This window comes from Berghia stephanieae, chromosome 8, assembly GCF_034508935.2.
Source record: "Berghia stephanieae isolate SIO BIC M18660-M18661 chromosome 8, UCSD_Bste_1.3, whole genome shotgun sequence".
Taxonomy (NCBI): domain Eukaryota; kingdom Metazoa; phylum Mollusca; class Gastropoda; order Nudibranchia; family Aeolidiidae; genus Berghia; species Berghia stephanieae.
In genome coordinates, this window is record NC_088367.1 from 28,469 (window position 1) to 48,323 (window position 19,855).

A 19,855-nucleotide genomic window follows, 5' to 3' on the forward strand; every position below is an offset into this window, starting at 1 on the left:
CATTTGAAAAAAAAAATGAAAATAATTTTATTTACATATTTTAATAAACACTATATTTTATTTAAATTTAATTGTGAGTAGTTTTACAAAAATGAAAAAATAAACGAAGCTTACACCAGTTTCCCTAAACTCATTCGGGACTACAAGGGGTTTTCAATGACTTTGCAATCGCATAGGATACGCCACGTAAAAAATTTCCATTAGCATTGTTCAGATGCTGTTGTTTGGGCTCTCAGGAAGTCTGAACTCATTCATTAACAAGTTAACGATTACTTACAAACCTACAACGATGGACGAACGACAGGAAGAAAAACGTAAGATCATTCTCAATTTCTTAAACACATCTTTGTTTACTTCCACGCGTTCGTCGATCGCTTTTGGTTGGAACATAATCTTTAACCACCCAAACCCCCTAACACCGACTATAGATAGAAGGGCGCTTGGCCAAGGAGTTCACAACATTCCTCCGGAAGTAAAAAACGGACCAACACACAAACTCTGTGTAACCATGAACGTTTATAGTCGGTTAATACATTTTAAAGTGAGAACAACTCAAAAAACGCGGATGGCAAAAACATAACAAAGGCCCTGAGTGACGTCATCTGCATACTATCTATACGTATTTCCCCGGTTACTTTACCCCATCCTATTTAAAACATTTTTCTGAGACAATTATGGGCTTACTATAAAAGCAAATGTTTTAATTTTTGCAATGTTAATGATATTCAAAAAATCTATATATTACATGTTCATTTTAATAAAAACATTTTTTTCCAATTTTGAAATGTAGCAAAAATTTTCTGGGATTGAGTGAGGTAATTTCCCTATCCATTCATTCTTTCCATTCATCATTCTTTTTCATTCATTCATTCTTTCACTCAACACAAAAATCCCATACACTCACCCACACATTTTTAAAGCGTACCACAAAACACACAACAGAAAACGACACCCACACGCCATCCCCTCATTCCCCTCACACACAAAGTTATTCACACACTCTTGCACCTAGCTATCCAAGCTTATTTACTCACTTACTCACTTGCTTACTCACCAACTCATTCTTATCCAAGATCTTTGGAGGTTGGGTGGTTATGAGGCGGCAAATAAAACATGGTGAACAAAAGTGAATATAACAGCTTCGAAAAATAATAAAATACTAAACGTGGAGCTATCATGACCCCAGATGGGCAGACGAATATTAATTACTGGTGTATTAAAAAATTGAGCTTTTATATAGGGCAATATCCACTAAATGTGCTCAAAGCACTTTACAAGGGTCAACTGCAACATTAACATGTAGGACGGGACATGCCGCTTGTTAGGCGATATTACAATGTTTCGGACAAAGACAACGCAGTTAACGGCCATGTACTCATTTTAGACCTGAGTACGGTGAGAGAATGTGAGTAAAGAGCCTTTTCCAAGGACTCAACTATACGCCGAGCGAGGCTCGAACCCAGGACCTTCCGATCTGAAAGCGAGTGTCATACCACTAGACCACATAGCCGCACTGTGTTATTACTGTGTTAACGTGCATCTGTTTGAAAAAACAAACTAACCAAATCACCAGAACAAATCGGTCATATCTTTTTCAAAAATTAAGTTATTTGTTTCGCTGGAACAATTTAAAATACATTCAAAAAAAGGATAAAATATAAGTCACTCATATATATGACAGGTAGATTTAGTCATTCATCACTTAGGGCCTAGGCGCTCATGTTGGAAGGTCTGAGAACTGAACGCAATTATGGGCCCGATTTAAACTTGTTGAAATGGAGTAGAAGTTGCGTCGGTTTGAGAGTATTTCCAATACAACAATGAAAAAAAAAATAATTAAGCCCTGTCGCCACGGCACCATTAGATCCCGTCATCTAGGCATTCCATGAAGGAATATAGATAATACACCAAACATGAATCACCCATGTTGTCCAAGTGAGCAAATTAGGAGTTAATATTCTTGCCCAAGGGAAAAAAACTGAAAGTGCCTGAAGCGGAGCTCAAATCCGGGACCGTCTGGATCACAGTTCGATGCCTTAACCCCTCGGCCACTTCACCCCCCCCCCCCCCAAAAAAAAAAACAAAAACAAAAAAACAACAACAACAAAAACAATGAGCCCATACTAATTTGGGTTCTCAGTCCTGTAAATAAGTACACATCGTTTTTAAGATATATTTTTTCTTCCTCTCTCCTTTGAACCGTCCAGATGAACACGACGCCAGAAAACTACAATGGCTTCCGCCAGAGTTACCTCCCAATGTCTATCTCATCGGTCCACCATCTCTGACGAGAAGTTCGATTGCCTCCCCTGCGCCCAGAAGTTACTGGCTGGAACAGATGCCTGCATCGTGGAGCTGCCCACTTTGCCAGAGCTGGAACGCCCTGGCGATGCTACAGCACTGATGCAGGCCTCCAATAGAACAGTCACGGAATTGCAAAACCAGGTTATTGTGGATTCCTTCAAGAAATGTCCTTATCCCTTGTTTTTGAAGGTAAGACTGTTGATATTTATTTCTTTTATTTATTTTATTTATTTATTATTTATTATTATTATTATTATTATTATTATTATTATTATTATTATTATTATAATTATTATTATTTATTATTATTATTATCATTATTATTTTTATTATTATTATTATATTATTATTATTATTATTATTATTATATTATTATCGTCGTCGTCGTCGTCGTCATCATCATCATCGTATTGATAATTTCCATCGTTGTCATCACCATCATTATTATTTTTTCGTCGTCGTAATTATCATTATCATCACCATCATCATCATCATCGCCATCGTCGTTGTCGTCATCATCATCATCATAATTATCATCATCATAATCATCATCATCATCATCATCATCATCATCATCACTGTCATCACTAAGAGATCATAACTACAATAAGAGTTTTCCATTGCTTTCATCCAAACAGCTCGCCTTTAACGAAGTAATGAAATGGCCGTCTTACATGAAACCAGAACAGGCCAAGCTAGGAGAAACTGTTAAGAAAGTAGCCACGCTAAGTTTGGTCGTCTTGAAAGGGACCACGGAGAAGTGTTAGTACGAAGAGCTCTTGGCTACATCTCTGCTTCCAGAATGGCATTGCCAGCAATGAGATGGAGGATGTTTTATCTCTGGACGAGGCCGTATGGATGACGTCGTTGCCACTCACAGACCTTCTTGTCGAAGAATTCCACCTCTGCTCTGGCTCAGACTCTTTGAGGATTTATGGGATATGTTTAGCGGAATGTCGCGCTGACACTACAAAACTCTCTCTTGGCCCCACTCTCCAATTTCAGAAGCACCGAAGAGAGATATCTTCTTCAACGAGATAAGGCTCCTTCCTATCACAAACCACTCGCTGAATATTTTCATGGGGATGTGGGTGAGGACCCCAAAACCTTTTACAGGAAATGAAAAAGGAAGCGATCGGTTTGTGTCAGATCAAGTTCTTTTCTATGAGCCCCAAAGAGCTACAGGAGATGGCTCTGACAGAGTTTTCAATCTACGCAAAATCAACGAGCTTCCTTTTCATTTGATGCGTTCTCAACAGACTGGACTTCTGAAAAAGCATTGTCTGTGTAACTTTGAATGGATGCTTGCCAAATTGTGCGGTACGTCTCTTAGGGCATTACTAGAAGAATACCAAGCCATTCTCAGCGTTGAGCCCCATGAACCTGAAATAAGAATGTTGTCCGATGTTTTACACCTCTCTGGAAAAGCTCTTAGTAAAGAGCCGAGGCAGCTGGCTTCCCAGCTAGTTGGACGTCTCCATAAAGTAGTCACAACAGACAACCCAAGAGCACCGGGCGATCCTCGAAAATACCCAAATATTCATCCTTTGTTAGCAGATGCCAAAACGTCATCCGTTCCTGCCTTAATTCCTTCCATCGAGTGTCTGACGAACCGGGAGGAATTCTTTTTGATATTTTATCCGGGCATTCCGAGCCGATCACAGCCATGACAATGACGACTGATGGAATGAGATCCCTCACCACCTCACAGGACAAAACGATGAAACTTTGGGACATTCGTTCAGGAAAGGTTGTCAAATCTATAGAAGGAATGAGCCGTGGTGTTTCTGCAATTCGCACAGCCAAGAACAACTCAGTGGCTATCACGGTCACAGGGTCTCTAATTCAAGTCTGGAGTCTTCAATCCGGTGAATTGTTATTCTCAGTAGAAGATTGTATTGACCCCGCAAAAATTTCTGTCGCTGCTGAAGGACAGATTCTAGTCGCTGTGTTTGACGGTTCGAATACGTTCCGTTCTTGGAGCATGGATGATTTCAGCAAACTTTGCGATGTCGCCATCCCTGACAACAGCATTCATAAGGAAAACTCGATCCTCATTGCAGACTCGTCTTTTGGAGACCTCGTTCTCCACGCGTTCCGCAGCGCAAACACGGCGTCTGTCCAGCACGCAAAAAATGGAAAAATAGTAAAAACTCTACAGTGTCATGATAAATCGAGTTCCATCGTAGCTTTAGCCATTTCACGAGAATATTTCATCGTCTGCGCCAGGCAGCAATACATGGCACTTCATGAGATCCACGTCTTGGAGTTGTTCGACGCCAAAAAAGGAACTTACATTAGAAGTGTTAAAGGATGCGTGCACGACAATATCCAAGAACTATTCATCAACCTTGTTGGAAGTCACGCTATAGCGGTGTGTGCTTCTGCCATGAACAACAACTCAAATATAGCCCTTTGGAATTTGGAGACGGAGGACCACAAACACCTTGCCAATCACCCGTGCGTGTCCACCATTGGGGCGTGTCTGGACTTCAAATTCTGCATGACCGGAGCAGTCGGAGAGAATTTCCTGCGGATTTGGGATTTGAGCACCAAAGTAAATCAACCCGCTCCTAAACTGAAGAAACAGCTCGGGGTGTGTGACATCTTGCCTATGATTGACAATCCAAGGTGATTTGATTTCTTTCTTCAATTTTTTCCCATTGGTGAGATGATTGAGATACTGGATGATGATGATGATAATATGTTCCCCAACGCCTGAAAACGGTGTTATATTGGGATTGTTTAGCGCGGCTATAATATGGTCTTGTGTATGACATTCGCCTTCGGATCGGAAGGACCAGGTTTTGAGAACCTTCTCTGAGCGGCGCATTGTTGAGTCTTTGGAAAAAGGCTCTTTACTCACATACTCTCACCGTATTCATATGTAAAACGAGTACCTGGCTGTTAACAGCATTGTCTCTGTTCCCAAAAATTATAATATCGCCTAACAGGTGACATGTCTCGTCTAACATGTTAAGTGTTGCTGTTGGCTAGGGACCCCTTGTAAAGCGCTCTGAACACTTTTAGTGGATAGGAAATGAGATTAGCAGAAGAGTAGCCTCCCTTGATTGGACGTCACCGGTGGAGAAGTTATTTGTAAACAAACCAACTACAAGCCAAGCGCTCCAAATACAAAATTTATTATTCATATTTCTGTACAAAAATGCATAACGCCATTTTTGTACAGAAATATGAATAATAAATTTTGTATTTGGAGCGCTTGGCTTGTAGTTGGTTTGTTTACAAATAACTTCTCCACCGGTGACGTCCAATCAAGGGACGCTACTCTTCCGCTAATCTCATTCCCTATATGCGCTAGAAAACTCAGGTTTATTATGTCGGGGTGAATCTTTTGCGTAAAATTCAGAGTTAATATTGAACTCAAAACATCTAGTTATAAAAATGCATTCATTCAAGACACCAAAACAACAAATTAGGATCATGATCACAACCACTTCAACTACAATCACCACCACTACCATCACATCATCATCACTACCACCACTAATACTTCAAACACCACCATCAGATCATCATCATCATTACCATCATTACTACAATACTATCGGAGATTTAATTAATCTGAAAAAAGTAACTTTTTTGCCACCAGGTTTATCCTGACTTAACCCTCTCCTTACCAACTACAGGAAAATCGTCACATTCGTTGCGATACAATGGACATTTATATTAATCAAAAACGTTTGTACATCACACATTTTCTGGTAAAAAAAAAACCCCCTCGATTTGTACAGCTTGTCATGCTGCACAAAAATTATGTATAAAAAGAAAGTAGAACTCATATCTCGGTTTGAGTGTACAACAATCAAGTTTTCCTGAAAAAGGCCCGTAAGGAGAGAATAATTACCAATTCAAGATGGTGTTCACAGAATAACTTTACAAGACTGCTTTATGTTCTTTTTTGATGTTGATAGTAAAAATATTTTTTTTCTCTCTGCAGATACGTGGTGGCCAAGTCTATTCATAATGGACCAATCAGCGTTTGGAATGTCGCCAAGGGAAAATGTTTGCAATCGGCCGTGCGCATCGAGAGAGGCTCACAGAGGGCTCTGATGCGCTCATTATGCGGAACACACGGCTTGTGATCCTCACGGACAGAGGATTCTCTAACGTCAGCGATGATTCTAGACCCGTATTCCAGACTGTTCTCGTTTACGACCTCAAGCTGAAGAAGTATGTCCGGAGCTCCCCGGATGTTACATTGTCCCCGCCCCATCTCATGAATATGTATTGCTCGAGGATGATATGCTACTCGGGCCTTCGGACAATCGTAGCCATTTCATCATTTGGAATTTGATGACCGGCCACGCGGTCAGCAGGATAAAGACTGGGTTTAAGGAGCTTGAAAGGAAGCGGTTGGAACAAGGAGCAGGGCTGGCTATTCTGACTGACGTCACTGGCCGTGCTAAACGAGGGACATCCGCAATGATGACACCTTGGGACAGACGAGCAGAATCGAGGTAGGAACAGAATAACACTCTAGGCGGGTGGGTTAATCCTAAACCTTACTGGTCTCTTAGACTTTTGCTTTTGTCCTTCTATGAATTAATTTTCCTTCCCATGCGTTCCTTCCTGCCCTTAACTCTCTTTTTACGGACTGTTTTCAAGATTTTTACTGAAATGTAATATCGACCCAACACACAAATTGAATTTTTAAACTCACATTTAAAAGTAATAAGTATCTACATACGACACGCCATCTTATTGAGAAAAAACAAGCTTTACAAAACTACACTAAGTTTGGGTAAATATTATAAAGATTGCTCTTAACATTTTGTGATGTAGGAAACTAAATCTGTATAAGAAAATACCGTTTGTATCGTAACGAATGTGACGATTTTTCTACAGTTGGCAAGGTTAGGGTTAATTTGTACATAGACTATGTTCTGTTAGCCCCTGGACTATTTGATGGAAGTGAAAAAGTCTGATTCATGTCTAGAGTTGAGATACTATATCTTACTGTAACTGATCGTGTTTACTTGAAAAAGGCCTAAGGCCGAAACGTCTTTTGTTTTGTGTTGTTCCCTTATTTGTGAGTCATATTTACTCCCTTTACCTTTCTCTCTCCATTTTCTTGACTCATTTGGGCACCTCTAGTTTTTGGTGTAACTGATCCCTTTGTTGTGCATTAAGGCGTAAATAGGTTATTAGTTTTTAGATCTCGTTATAGCCTTAGGAAGGTTGTTGTGATGATGATGATGATGATGATGATGATGATGATGATGATGATGATGATGATGATGATGATGATGATGTTGTTGATGCCGTTTTTATGTTTGTTATTTTAATATTTTTTTATCGATGACTACGATGTTACTAGTGTGCATCTGTGTGAGTGTGTCTATGTCAATATTCTATTGTTATAAATGTGTAACCAAATGACAAATTGCCACTTTTTTGAGGACAATAAATATTTATTATTAATCATCAGATTGTGGCAAATTAGCCTGGTATCATGACCAAGTGGTCTTAGACTGTACACACTATATAAGATATAAATTGATTTTCGAATTTCCATCGGTTCTGTAAAACAAAATTGCGGGATTTGTTTTACTCTTTCTTGTGTATGTTTTTCTTTTAGCCCCCGATATCGTCTACAGTGACTTTGTATAATGATACCGGAAGGCCCAAGGTTCGAGACCCGCTTTGAGCGGCGCATAGATGAGTCCTTGAAAAAGACTCTTTACTCACATTCTCTCACCTCGCTGAGTACCTGGTCGTTGACAGCGTTGTCTCTATCGGAAATAAAATGTAATATCGTCTAACAGGCATCATGTCTCCTCCTAAATGTTGAATGTTGCTGTTTGCTTGGTACCCCTTGTAAAGGGCTTTGAGCTTGTTTACTGGAAACTGTGCTATATGAATGCTCTAGTTGTTTTGTTTGTTTTTTCTTCTCTCCCCCCCCCCAGGTCAGCAAGAAAGCGGCGTGAGGAGAAAGACAATGAAGAGGAGAAGTTACGACTGGAGGAACTCAGAAAGGAAAAAGATAACGTGGTAGAGCAATTCATTGTCAGTCGGGATCAGAAGAAAATTGTTGCGTCCTTCTACGCCCATCACCTATGCGTCTTCGACATCGAGTCTCAAACACACACCCAAACTCTTCAGACAGAATATTCCATGATGTTCTTACACACCGCAGCCTTGACCTTCGACGGAAGTCATCTCGTGATAGCCAACTATGACGAAGACAGTAAAATCAGTTACGTCACGCTCTGGGACTGCACCTCTGGGGAAATCAAAAGGAGGTTGAAAAATGAAACTAACGTCAGTGCATTAGCTATCACGGATGATGCAAAACGGGTTGTGATCGGAAGATCTCCTAATGAAGTCCATGTCTGGGATCCGATGACGAGCAGTTCTCTACGCCGGATACGTGGCCATGATGGTCTCCACTTCGAAATGAAGTCGAAAATATTCGTCTCTGAAAATAGAAACAGAGCGATCGTCTTTGCGGGCGACATTTCGATATGGGATTTAGAGAAAGGGTCGATTTTAGCCGTGTTTACCCCTGATACCAGAATCACCGTATGCGATGTTCTACTGAATGGGTCTTTGATTGTTTTCGGGATGTATGAGAAACAAGATCTGGTGATTTTGAAGTTGATGGGGCAAAATGTTGGCGTTATTGAGGACACCGGGGGTGTGAATCTATTTGGGGAAGTAGATGATACAACAGATGAAGAGGACGACGATGAAAACGATGACATGGATGACTAAATCTTGTTTTTGAAATGTTTACAGTGAATGACAAAATCAGTCAGATGGTGAAAAGGTTTGAACCGAGATATTGCCAAGTTTAGTTAGAAGGTTAATTTTTTTATAAAAAATGAGTTCTTGTCATAAATGATTAAATCAACCCTTTTTGTACATCTTCGGGAAATATCAAAGCATAATTTCACTTCTAAATATTTTTTTACAGTTAGTCAAGTTGAAACAGTATGAAATTTGAGAAAAGTTGCTGGATACCTTTCCCATACATCTGACTATAACTTCTTGAAAAATCATCCGATTTACTTCAAATACAGATTAAAATGCTATGGATAGCATATTCTTTCAGAAACTGCAAAAATATGCAAATCCAAATATTCACCTTCCAACTGATTATGTCATGCACTGTCAGATAATTATTCTAATTTGTATAAAGGTTGTTGACAAAGAGTCTCACAACGAATTTTTGCCAAAAAAAATTATTATTATTTGATGATAAGTTACAGAAATATTTTTAAATGGTAAACAATGAAGCTGTACAGAGAGTGTGTAACTACATGAACATTTAATTTTAGTGTCAAATAATATTGTATATATTTTTTATGTTTGATTCCTACATAAACATGTAATAAGCGTAATGTCAAAGAATATTGTATATATTTTTGATGTTTGATTCCTGTTTGGAAGATTCCTATCAGTTATATTCATTTCTGTTTTCCAGTTTGTTTACATTTTGTTATAGTTTTTTTCTTTAGTTTTGTTTGTTTTTGTTATGTTAAAAAAATTAATTCTTTTTAATTGATTTTTTAAAATTTGGTAGTGTATGTTTTAAATGGCACACCTCAAAGACTGACATTTTTTGTGTTGATTTAAAAACTAAGAATTGCTAAGTTAGTCACTGGAGATGTAAGAATTTATATGACACTCGCCTTCGGATCGGCAGAGCCCTGGTTCGAATCGACGTCATGCAGCCGATTACTTGGAAAAGTCTCTTTACTTGCATTATTTCACTGCACTTATGTGTAAAATGAGTTCCAGATCTGCATCAGCGTTGGTTCTTTTCAAATAAAGATTAAAATCGCGCCTTTCAGGCGTCATATTTTTCCCTACTTGTCAGTGTTGCTGATGGCTTGGGATCTTTTGTAAAGCGCTTTGAGCTTTTAGTTGGTATTGTACTATATAAAAGCTCTGTTTTATGGTTTGTTTTTTTGTTTTTGGTTTTTTGCTACCTGCTAATTTAAATGTTTTAAACATCATAAATGATAATATTACTATCATTTTTTAAAAAAAGGATACAAAGTCTGTGATAGGAAAATCTCCAATGGGAGCAATCTTCTTGTTTCCGTCCAACTTAGTCATCGATCACGTGATTTTTTGCTGTACAACGATTGGACATTTCTCAATAAATGTAAACACGTTGCTTTTTTTTTAATGAAATTTGTAAACATACCATCAGTCATGCTGAACAAAATGACCAATCGTAATGTTAGGTATTTCTCAAACTGAGAACAAGTTTCACTATAGATAGAACGACGATGACGTCACCCAGGTTTTCGTTATTGGTTTTTGCCACCCCGCGTTCGTGAGTAATTCTCACTAAACTGTATTAACCAGACTATAAACGTTCATGGTTACACACAGTCTTGTGTGTTGGTCCGTTATACTTCCGCATGGCAATATTCTGAACTTCTTAGCGAAGCGCATACTATCTATACGGGTCATTTTGAGCACACTTTTTTGCAATGTGACCAATGACCTCGAGCACATGGAAAGGTAATATGTGACCCTCCGTCTCAAAACGGTATTATGTCGGGATGTTTCAGACCCCAAAAAGTGAATTTAGAGATAGAATGATGAGAAATTGGAGGTCAGAAGTTTTTTTCAATGCAAGAAATAATCTTTATACTCCACCATAACGCACAGAAATTAAACTCAAGTTGGATATTTGTGGCTATGAATTCAATTTCCCTTACCGAATGGATCCCGATATAATACCGCTTTGATACGGTGGGTCACATATAGATCATCCCCATTGAGATTTGGGATAATTATTTTCAATTTCTTCTGTATCAAATTAAATATTTTTTTATAATATTTTATATATGATATATAGGATTTTCAGGGAGTGAGTGTTGTGTGCGTGTGTGTGCGTGTGTGTGTGTGTGTGTGTGTGTGTCTGTGTGTGTGTGTGTGATGTGGATGTAGTAGAGCACGGGCGGTGTTGCGAGCTTATGTCCTCCCAAATTTTGACATCATTATAAGGACTCTGTGGTTTGTGTTTTATCACTTTAGGTGTGTTTTTGAGTTGCATTAATAATAATATTTAGCGAATTATTTTCATTATTTATTTGGGTGTTATATCAATCATCATCATCATCATCATCATCATCATCATCATCATCATCATCATCATCATCGTCGTCGTCGTCATCATCATCATCATCATCATCATCATCATCATCATCATCACACATCACCACCACCACCACACCACCACCACCATCATCATCATCATCATCATCATCATCATCATCATCATCATCATCATCATCATCATCATTATTGTTGAATATTTGATATCTTTCTGTTTGCGTATTTTTCAATCTTTTTCTATTTTATTGTTTAGCCAACATTCCGTCCTTCGTTAGATTTTCTTAAAAGACGTGTTATAGTTGACCAAATAAATCGTGTTTTTATACAAACAGTATTTCTTAAATTGTTGGACATGCAAAGACAATATTTATAAAAGATATCCATTCTGTGATAAATGATTCAAACGTTTATTAAAAATTAAATATTAAATTGATCATAACATTTCAGTTTTCCTGGGTTTTATTTTCTTGTTTGTTTGTTTTTTATTTTAAAAAAATATATTTTAAAGCCACTTGTACAGATTGCGTGGTCACTGTTGTATGATCTCCCTTAGTGGGCAGGTTGGCACTTACTTTACTGTGCCTTTTCCCCCCTATTTATCTGTTTTCCAACTTGATTTCTGTCTTTGTCTTGGAATGAGATCACTTGTTTTTGCCCTGGCCCTGGCCGTAGCGCTGGGATGTGAGGGAAACAGTCAAATGCATAGTTATTTTTTTTGGGAGATGATATTTTTTCCTTGTAAATCACCTCTCTGTTGTGTATTGTTATGTTTGCTATTTTCAATGTATAATGTAAGCATTTGAAAGTATTCCTCTTAGTGGGATCTTGCGCTTGTGTGTGGGGGAGACATTTAGGTGATTCAAACTAAGTATATTGCTGGTGTTTCTTTGGAATCTATTTGAACCACTTGCCTTTGTCTTACTGTTTTTTCCTCAAGTCCTTTTTATTGTACATCAAGAACCTTTTCACTTTTCAATTTTCTTCCTGTTTACTGCTCTGACATGACATAAATGTGTTGCAAGAGACGTAAAACCCTTAACAAAACAAACCAAACTGTTGTATGTTGCTATGGTGTGGGTGCTTGGGTTTTGATTCGAGTCATAGAGACTGAAACGATAATATCGAGACATGAAACTTAGCGGCTCCTTCCGTCATCATCAAGTGCCAGGCCTGTTGCAGAAATCGGCTATCATGTCCCTCCAACCATATCTTTACTCAGATCTTCTCAATAGCTCGATTCCTGTTCCTCCTCCACCAATCCATCCGTTCAGATTGTCAATGTAATCTTTCCTCTGTCTCCCTCTTCTTCTCTTCCCAGCAACTTTACCCGTAAGTAAAATCTTTTCAATTCCGTTTTTTTCTGTAAATATGTCCGAGAAATTGTAACTGTTTTTTTTTCTGATGGTGTTTACCAAAGTTGGTCGTACTCCAATTTCTTTTAATACCTCCTCGTTTTTAATATTATCTTTCCATGAGATTCTAAGAATGCGTCTATAAAACCAAAGTTCGGCTGCAGTTATTCAACGTTCATATTCTTTGGTAATCTTCCAACACTCGCTGCCATAAAGAAGCACAGACAACACGTATGATTTCATTACCCTGAGTTTCGTTGCCATCTCAATGTTGTGGTTGTTCATGATTTGCTTTAATTGATTATAATATGTGTTCTTTGCTAAAGCAATTCTTCTTTTAATTTCATGGGTGGATCTACCATCAGCTGATGTAATAATGTATCCCAAATATGTAAAACTTTCAACTCTCCTGATCTCTTCGTTTTAAACTTTTAACTTTAAGGATAACTTGCGGGGTGGTTTAACATTATTTCTGTTCAAAACCATGCAATCTGTTTTTTTCACATTGAGTTCTAACCCCATGTCTTCGCTATGTTTGGCCACATTATCGAGTAGTTGTTGTAACTTTTTTTCTGATTCTGCGATCAGAGCAGTGTCATCCGCATATCTTAGATTGTTGATGATATGTCCCCCTATATTCACTCCTGCCTTCAGTTGTATTTTACGTAGAATGAACTCGCTGTAATGTTAAAAAGGTCGGTAGATAGGACACATCCTTGCCTCACCCCTCACTGTATGTGTGGTACTCGCTTACCTCACTATCAATTCGAGTAGCCGCTTTTTGCTCCCAGTAAATATTTCTAACGAGTCTGATGTCGCCCAGCATGGCTCTAAACAAAGAAAATTGGTACTTTTTATTCTTCATGCTGGCTAGAACTTTTCATATGTCTTGTGAACAGAATGTGTAAAAGTCAAAACATGATCAGATTATGTTCTTTTCCCTCTCGACACACGCTTTTATGCTTGTCGGAGAAATATGTCATAAGGCGTCCGCCATTGTTCCGATGGTTTAGAACCAGTCACTAAGTTACCATGCGTCATTACGAGGGGAGTGACGATACGACTGTTGAAGCGTATTGGAGGGTTTGCAATAACAATAATACACAGTGAATTCTGTTGTGATTACGATCACTGAACTCCCCACAGGCATGGCCAGGGGTTTACTTGTCACAACATTCATGTGCACTACTCACTAACATTGTCATCCTGGGTTCAAAATGAGACAGCAAATTGTACAGTTTGTAGACACTTGACATAAACAATTATTACAATTGGGAGCGATCTATATTCATGTTTTCGTCCAACTAAGTCATCAATCACATGATTTGTTGCTGTACAGCGATTGGATATTTCTTTTAAAATGTAAACACGATGCTTTGTTTATGTGTCAAACTGAACAAAATGACCAATCGTGATGTTAGATATTTCGAAAGCTGTGAGCACTTTTCACTATGTGATTCACTTTGAGATTATTTTGCAATGTGACCAATGACCTCAAGCACATGGAAAGTTAATATAGATCACTCCCACTAATAGTTGAAAGCCAGAGGCCTCGCTTCCTGTTGAGATTTCTACATTCATAAAAAGCTGAAAACAATATTATGAACACATTAAGTGGCAGGAAATGCCACAAGTCTTAACCCAAGACTTCATTGGATCACAGGGAATCATATCCAAGATGTTATAGATGGTTCGAAGATGACGTCACTCATGTCTTTGTTATTGTTTTTTGCCATCCGCGTTTATGCGTAATGCTCACTGAACTGTATTAACCTGACTATAAACGTTCATGGATACACACAGTTTTGTGTGTTTGTCCGTTATACTTCCGGATGGCAATGTTATGAGCTTCTTAGCCAAGCGCATACCATCTATAAAACCTTACAAGGGCACACAATCTATTGGACTCGATGAAAGAAAGTTATTTTTATTATTTTTTCCCCCAATTTCTTCAAATTTTCTACCATTACTATTATGATGATGATCTTTTTAAAAGATGACTGGGATTATTATTATTATTATTATTATTATTATTATTACTATTATTATTATTATTATTATTATTATTATTATATTATTATTATTATTATTATTATTATTATTATTATTGTTGTGATTATTATTTATTATTACTATTATTTTGTTTTCTACTTGTTTTCGGCGCCATGACCTCAAAGGAGAAAATGCAAGCGCCGTAAAAGTCTCGTATTAAATCTGTCTTAAAATCATACTTTTCACCTCACTTACACCAGCTCGCGTTTTAATGTTAAAGATTATCTTTAAGGATTGTACCGTATACTAATATGTACCCATAAGAGAGAGAGAGAGAGAAAGAGAGAGAGAGAGAGAGAGAGAGAGAGAGAGAGAGAGGGGAGAGAGAGAGAGAGAGGGAGAGAGAGGGAGAGAGAGAGAGAGAGGGAGAGAGAGAGAAATGGAGAAAGAGATAGAGAAATTGAGAGCGATATATATATATATATATAATATATATATATATATATATATATATACAGTTCAGTGAGCATTACGCATAAACGCGGATGGCAAAAAACAATAACAAAGACATGAGTGACGTCATCTTCGAACCATCTATAACATCTTGGATATGATTCCCTGTGATCCAATGAAGTCTTGGGTTAAGACTTGTGGCATTTCCTGCCACTTAATGTGTTCATAATATTGTTTTCAGCTTTTTATGAATGTAGAAATCTCAACAGGAAGCGAGGCCTCTGGCTTTCAACTATTAGTGGGAGTGATCTATATTAACTTTCCATGTGCTTGAGGTCATTGGTCACATTGCAAAATAATCTCAAAGTGAATCACATAGTGAAAAGTGCTCACAGCTTTCGAAATATCTAACATCACGATTGGTCATTTTGTTCAGTTTGACACATAAACAAAGCATCGTGTTTACATTTTAAAAGAAATATCCAATCGCTGTACAGCAACAAATCATGTGATTGATGACTTAGTTGGACGAAAACATGAATATAGATCGCTCCCAATTGTAATAATTGTTTATGTCAAGTGTCTACAAACTGTACAATTTGCTGTCTCATTTTGAACCCAGGATGACAATGTTAGTGAGTAGTGCACATGAATGTTGTGACAAGTAAACCCCTGGCCATGCCTGTGGGGAGTTCAGTGATCGTAATCACAACAGAATTCACTGTGTATTATTGTTATTGCAAACCCTCCAATACGCTTCAACAGTCGTATCGTCACTCCCCTCGTAATGACGCATGGTAACTTAGTGACTGGTTCTAAACCATCGGAACAATGGCGGACGCCCTTATGACATATTTCTCCGACAAGCATAAAAGCGTGTCGAGAGGGAAAAGAACATAAATCTGATCATGTTTTGACTTTTACACATTCTGTTCACAAGACATATGAAAAGTTCTAGCCAACATGAAGAATAAAAAGTACCAATTTTCTTTGTTTAGAGCCATGCTGGGCGACATCAGACTCGTTAGAAATATTTACTGGGAGCAAAAAGCGGCTACTCGAATTGATAGTGAGGTAAGCGAGTACACACACATACAGTGAGGGGTGAGGCAAGGATGTGTCCTATCTACCGACCTTTTTAACATTACAGCGAGTTCATTCTACGTAAAATACAACTGAAGGCAGGAGTGAATATAGGGGGACATATCATCAACAATCTAAGATATGCGGATGACACTGCTCTGATCGCAGAATCAGAAAAAAAGTTACAACAACTACTCGATAATGTGGCCAAACATAGCGAAGACATGGGGTTAGAACTCAATGTGAAAAAACAGATTGCATGGTTTTGAACAGAAATAATGTTAAACCACCCCGCAAGTTATCCTTAAAGTTAAAAGTTAAAACGAAGAGATCAGGAGAGTTGAAAGTTTTACATATTTGGGATACATTATTACATCAGCTGATGGTAGATCCACCCATGAAATTAAAAGAAGAATTGCTTTAGCAAAGAACACATATTATAATCAATTAAAGCAAATCATGAACAACCACAACATTGAGATGGCAACGAAACTCAGGGTAATGAAATCATACGTGTTGTCTGTGCTTCTTTATGGCAGCGAGTGTTGGAAGATTACCAAAGAATATGAACGTTGAATAACTGCAGCCGAACTTTGGTTTTATAGACGCATTCTTAGAATCTCATGGAAAGATAATATTAAAAACGAGGAGGTATTAAAAGAAATTGGAGTACGACCAACTTTGGTAAACACCATCAGAAAAAAACAGTTACAATTTCTCGGACATATTTACAGAAAAAACGGAATTGAAAAGATTTTACTTACGGTAAAGTTGCTGGGAAGAGAAGAAGAGGGAGACAGAGGAAAGATTACATTGACAATCTGAACGGATGGATTGGTGGAGGAGGAACAGGAATCGAGCTATTGAGAAGATCTGAGTAAAGATATGGTTGGAGGGACATGATAGCCGATTTCTGCAACAGGCCTGGCACTTGATGATGACGGAAGGAGCCGCTAAGTTTCATGTCTCGATATTATCGTTTCAGTCTCTATGACTCGAATCAAAACCCAAGCACCCACACCATAGCAACATACAACAGTTTGGTTTGTTTTGTTAAGGGTTTTACGTCTCTTGCAACACATTTATGTCATGTCAGAGCAGTAAACAGGAAGAAAATTGAAAAGTGAAAAGGTTCTTGATGTACAATAAAAAGGACTTGAGGAAAAACAGTAAGACAAAGGCAAGTGGTTCAAATAGATTCCAAAAGAACACCAGCAATATACTTAGTTTGAATCACCTAAATGTCTCCCCCACACACAAGCGCAAGATCCCACTAAGAGGAATACTTTCAAATGCTTACATTATACATTGAAAATAGCAAACATAACAATACACAACAGAGAGGTGATTTACAAGGAAAAAATATCATCTCCCAAAAAAATAACTATGCATTTGACTGTTTCCCTCACATCCCAGCGCTACGGCCAGGGCCAGGGCAAAAACAAGTGATCTCATTCCAAGACAAAGACAGAAATCAAGTTGGAAAACAGATAAATAGGGGAAAAGGCACAGTAAAGTAAGTGCCAACCTGCCCACTAAGGGAGATCATACAACAGTGACCACGCAATCTGTACAAGTGGCTTTAAAATATATTTTTTTAAAATAAAAAACAAACAAACAAGAAAATAAAACCCAGGAAAACTGAAATGTTATGATCAATTTAATATTTAATTTTTAATAAACGTTTGAATCATTTATCACAGAATGGATATCTTTTATAAATATTGTCTTTGCATGTCCAACAATTTAAGAAATACTGTTTGTATAAAACACGATTTATTTGGTCAACTATAACACGTCTTTTAAGAAAATCTAACGAAGGACGGAATGTTGGCTAAACAATAAAATAGAAAAAGATTGAAAAATACGCAAACAGAAAGATATCAAATATTCAACAATAATGATGATGATGATGATGATGATGATGATGATGATGATGATGGATGATGATGATGATGGTGGTGGTGGTGGTGGTGGTGGTGGTGATGATATGATGATGGATGATGATGATGATGATGATGATGATGATGACGACGACGACGATGATGATGATGATGATGATGATGATGATGATGATGATGATGATGATGATGATGATAACACCCAAATAAATAATGAAAATAATTCGCTAAATATTATTATTAATGCAACTCAAAACACACCTAAAGTGATAAAACACAAACCACAGAGTCCTTATAATGATGTCAAAATTTGGGAGGACATAAGCTCGCAACACCGCCCGTGCTCTACTACATCCACATCACACACACACACACAGACACACACACCACACACACACACACGCACACACACGCACACAACACTCACTCCCTGAAAATCCTATATATCATATATAAAATATTATAAAAAAATATTTAATTTGATACAGAAGAAATTGAAAATAATTATCCCAAATCTCAATGGGGATGATCTATATGTGACCCACCGTATCAAAGCGGTATTATATCGGGATCCATTCGGTAAGGGAAATTGAATTCATAGCCACAAATATCCAACTTGAGTTTAATTTCTGTACGTTATGGTGGAGTATAAAGATTATTTCTTGCATTGAAAAAACTTCTGACCTCCAATTTCTCATCATTCTATCTCTAAATTCACTTTTTGGGGTCTGAAACATCACGACATAATACCGTTTTGAGACGGAGGGTCACATATTACCTTTCCATGTGCTCGAGGTCATTGGTCACATTGCAAAAAGTGTGCTCAAAATGACCCGTATAGATAGTATGCGCTTCGCTAAGAAGTTCAGAATATTGCCATGCGGAAGTATAACGGACCAACACACAAGACTGTGTGTAACCATGAACGTTTATAGTCTGGTTAATACAGTTTAGTGAGAATTACTCACGAACGCGGGTGGCAAAAACCAATAACGAAAACCTGGGTGACGTCATCGTCGTTCTATCTATAGTGAAACTTGTTCTCAGTTTGAGAAATACCTAACATTACGATTGGTCATTTTGTTCAGCATGACTGATGGTATGTTTACAAATTTCATTAAAAAAAAAAGCAACGTGTTTACATTTATTGAGAAATGTCCAATCGTTGTACAGCAAAAAATCACGTGATCGATGACTAAGTTGGACGGAAACAAGAAGATTGCTCCCATTGGAGATTTTCCTATCACAGACTTTGTATCCTTTTTTTAAAAAATGATAGTAATATTATCATTTATGATGTTTAAAACATTTAAATTAGCAGGTAGCAAAAAACCAAAAACAAAAAAACAAACCATAAAACAGAGCTTTTATATAGTACAATACCAACTAAAAGCTCAAAGCGCTTTACAAAAGATCCCAAGCCATCAGCAACACTGACAAGTAGGGAAAAATATGACGCCTGAAAGGCGCGATTTTAATCTTTATTTGAAAAGAACCAACGCTGATGCAGATCTGGAACTCATTTTACACATAAGTGCAGTGAAATAATGCAAGTAAAGAGACTTTTCCAAGTAATCGGCTGCATGACGTCGTTTTGAACCAGGGCTCTGCCGATCCGAAGGCGAGTGTCATATAAATTCTTACATCTCCAGTGACTAACTTAGCAAT

At 37.7% G+C, this 19,855-nt stretch overlaps 1 pseudogene across 1 annotated transcript in view; it reads left to right on the plus strand.

Moving 5' to 3' along the window:
- Positions 1 to 11,497, plus strand: part of LOC144977930 (uncharacterized) — a 13,352-nt pseudogene extending 1,855 nt beyond the window's left edge. Inside the window, exons 2-5 of the transcript XR_013646436.1 lie at positions 2,208 to 2,493; positions 2,943 to 4,935; positions 6,266 to 6,785; positions 8,235 to 11,497. The product of XR_013646436.1 is annotated as an uncharacterized LOC144977930 (transcript). The remainder of the gene's footprint in view (positions 1 to 2,207; positions 2,494 to 2,942; positions 4,936 to 6,265; positions 6,786 to 8,234) is intronic.
- The last annotated feature ends 8,358 nt before the right edge of the window (positions 11,498 to 19,855 follow it).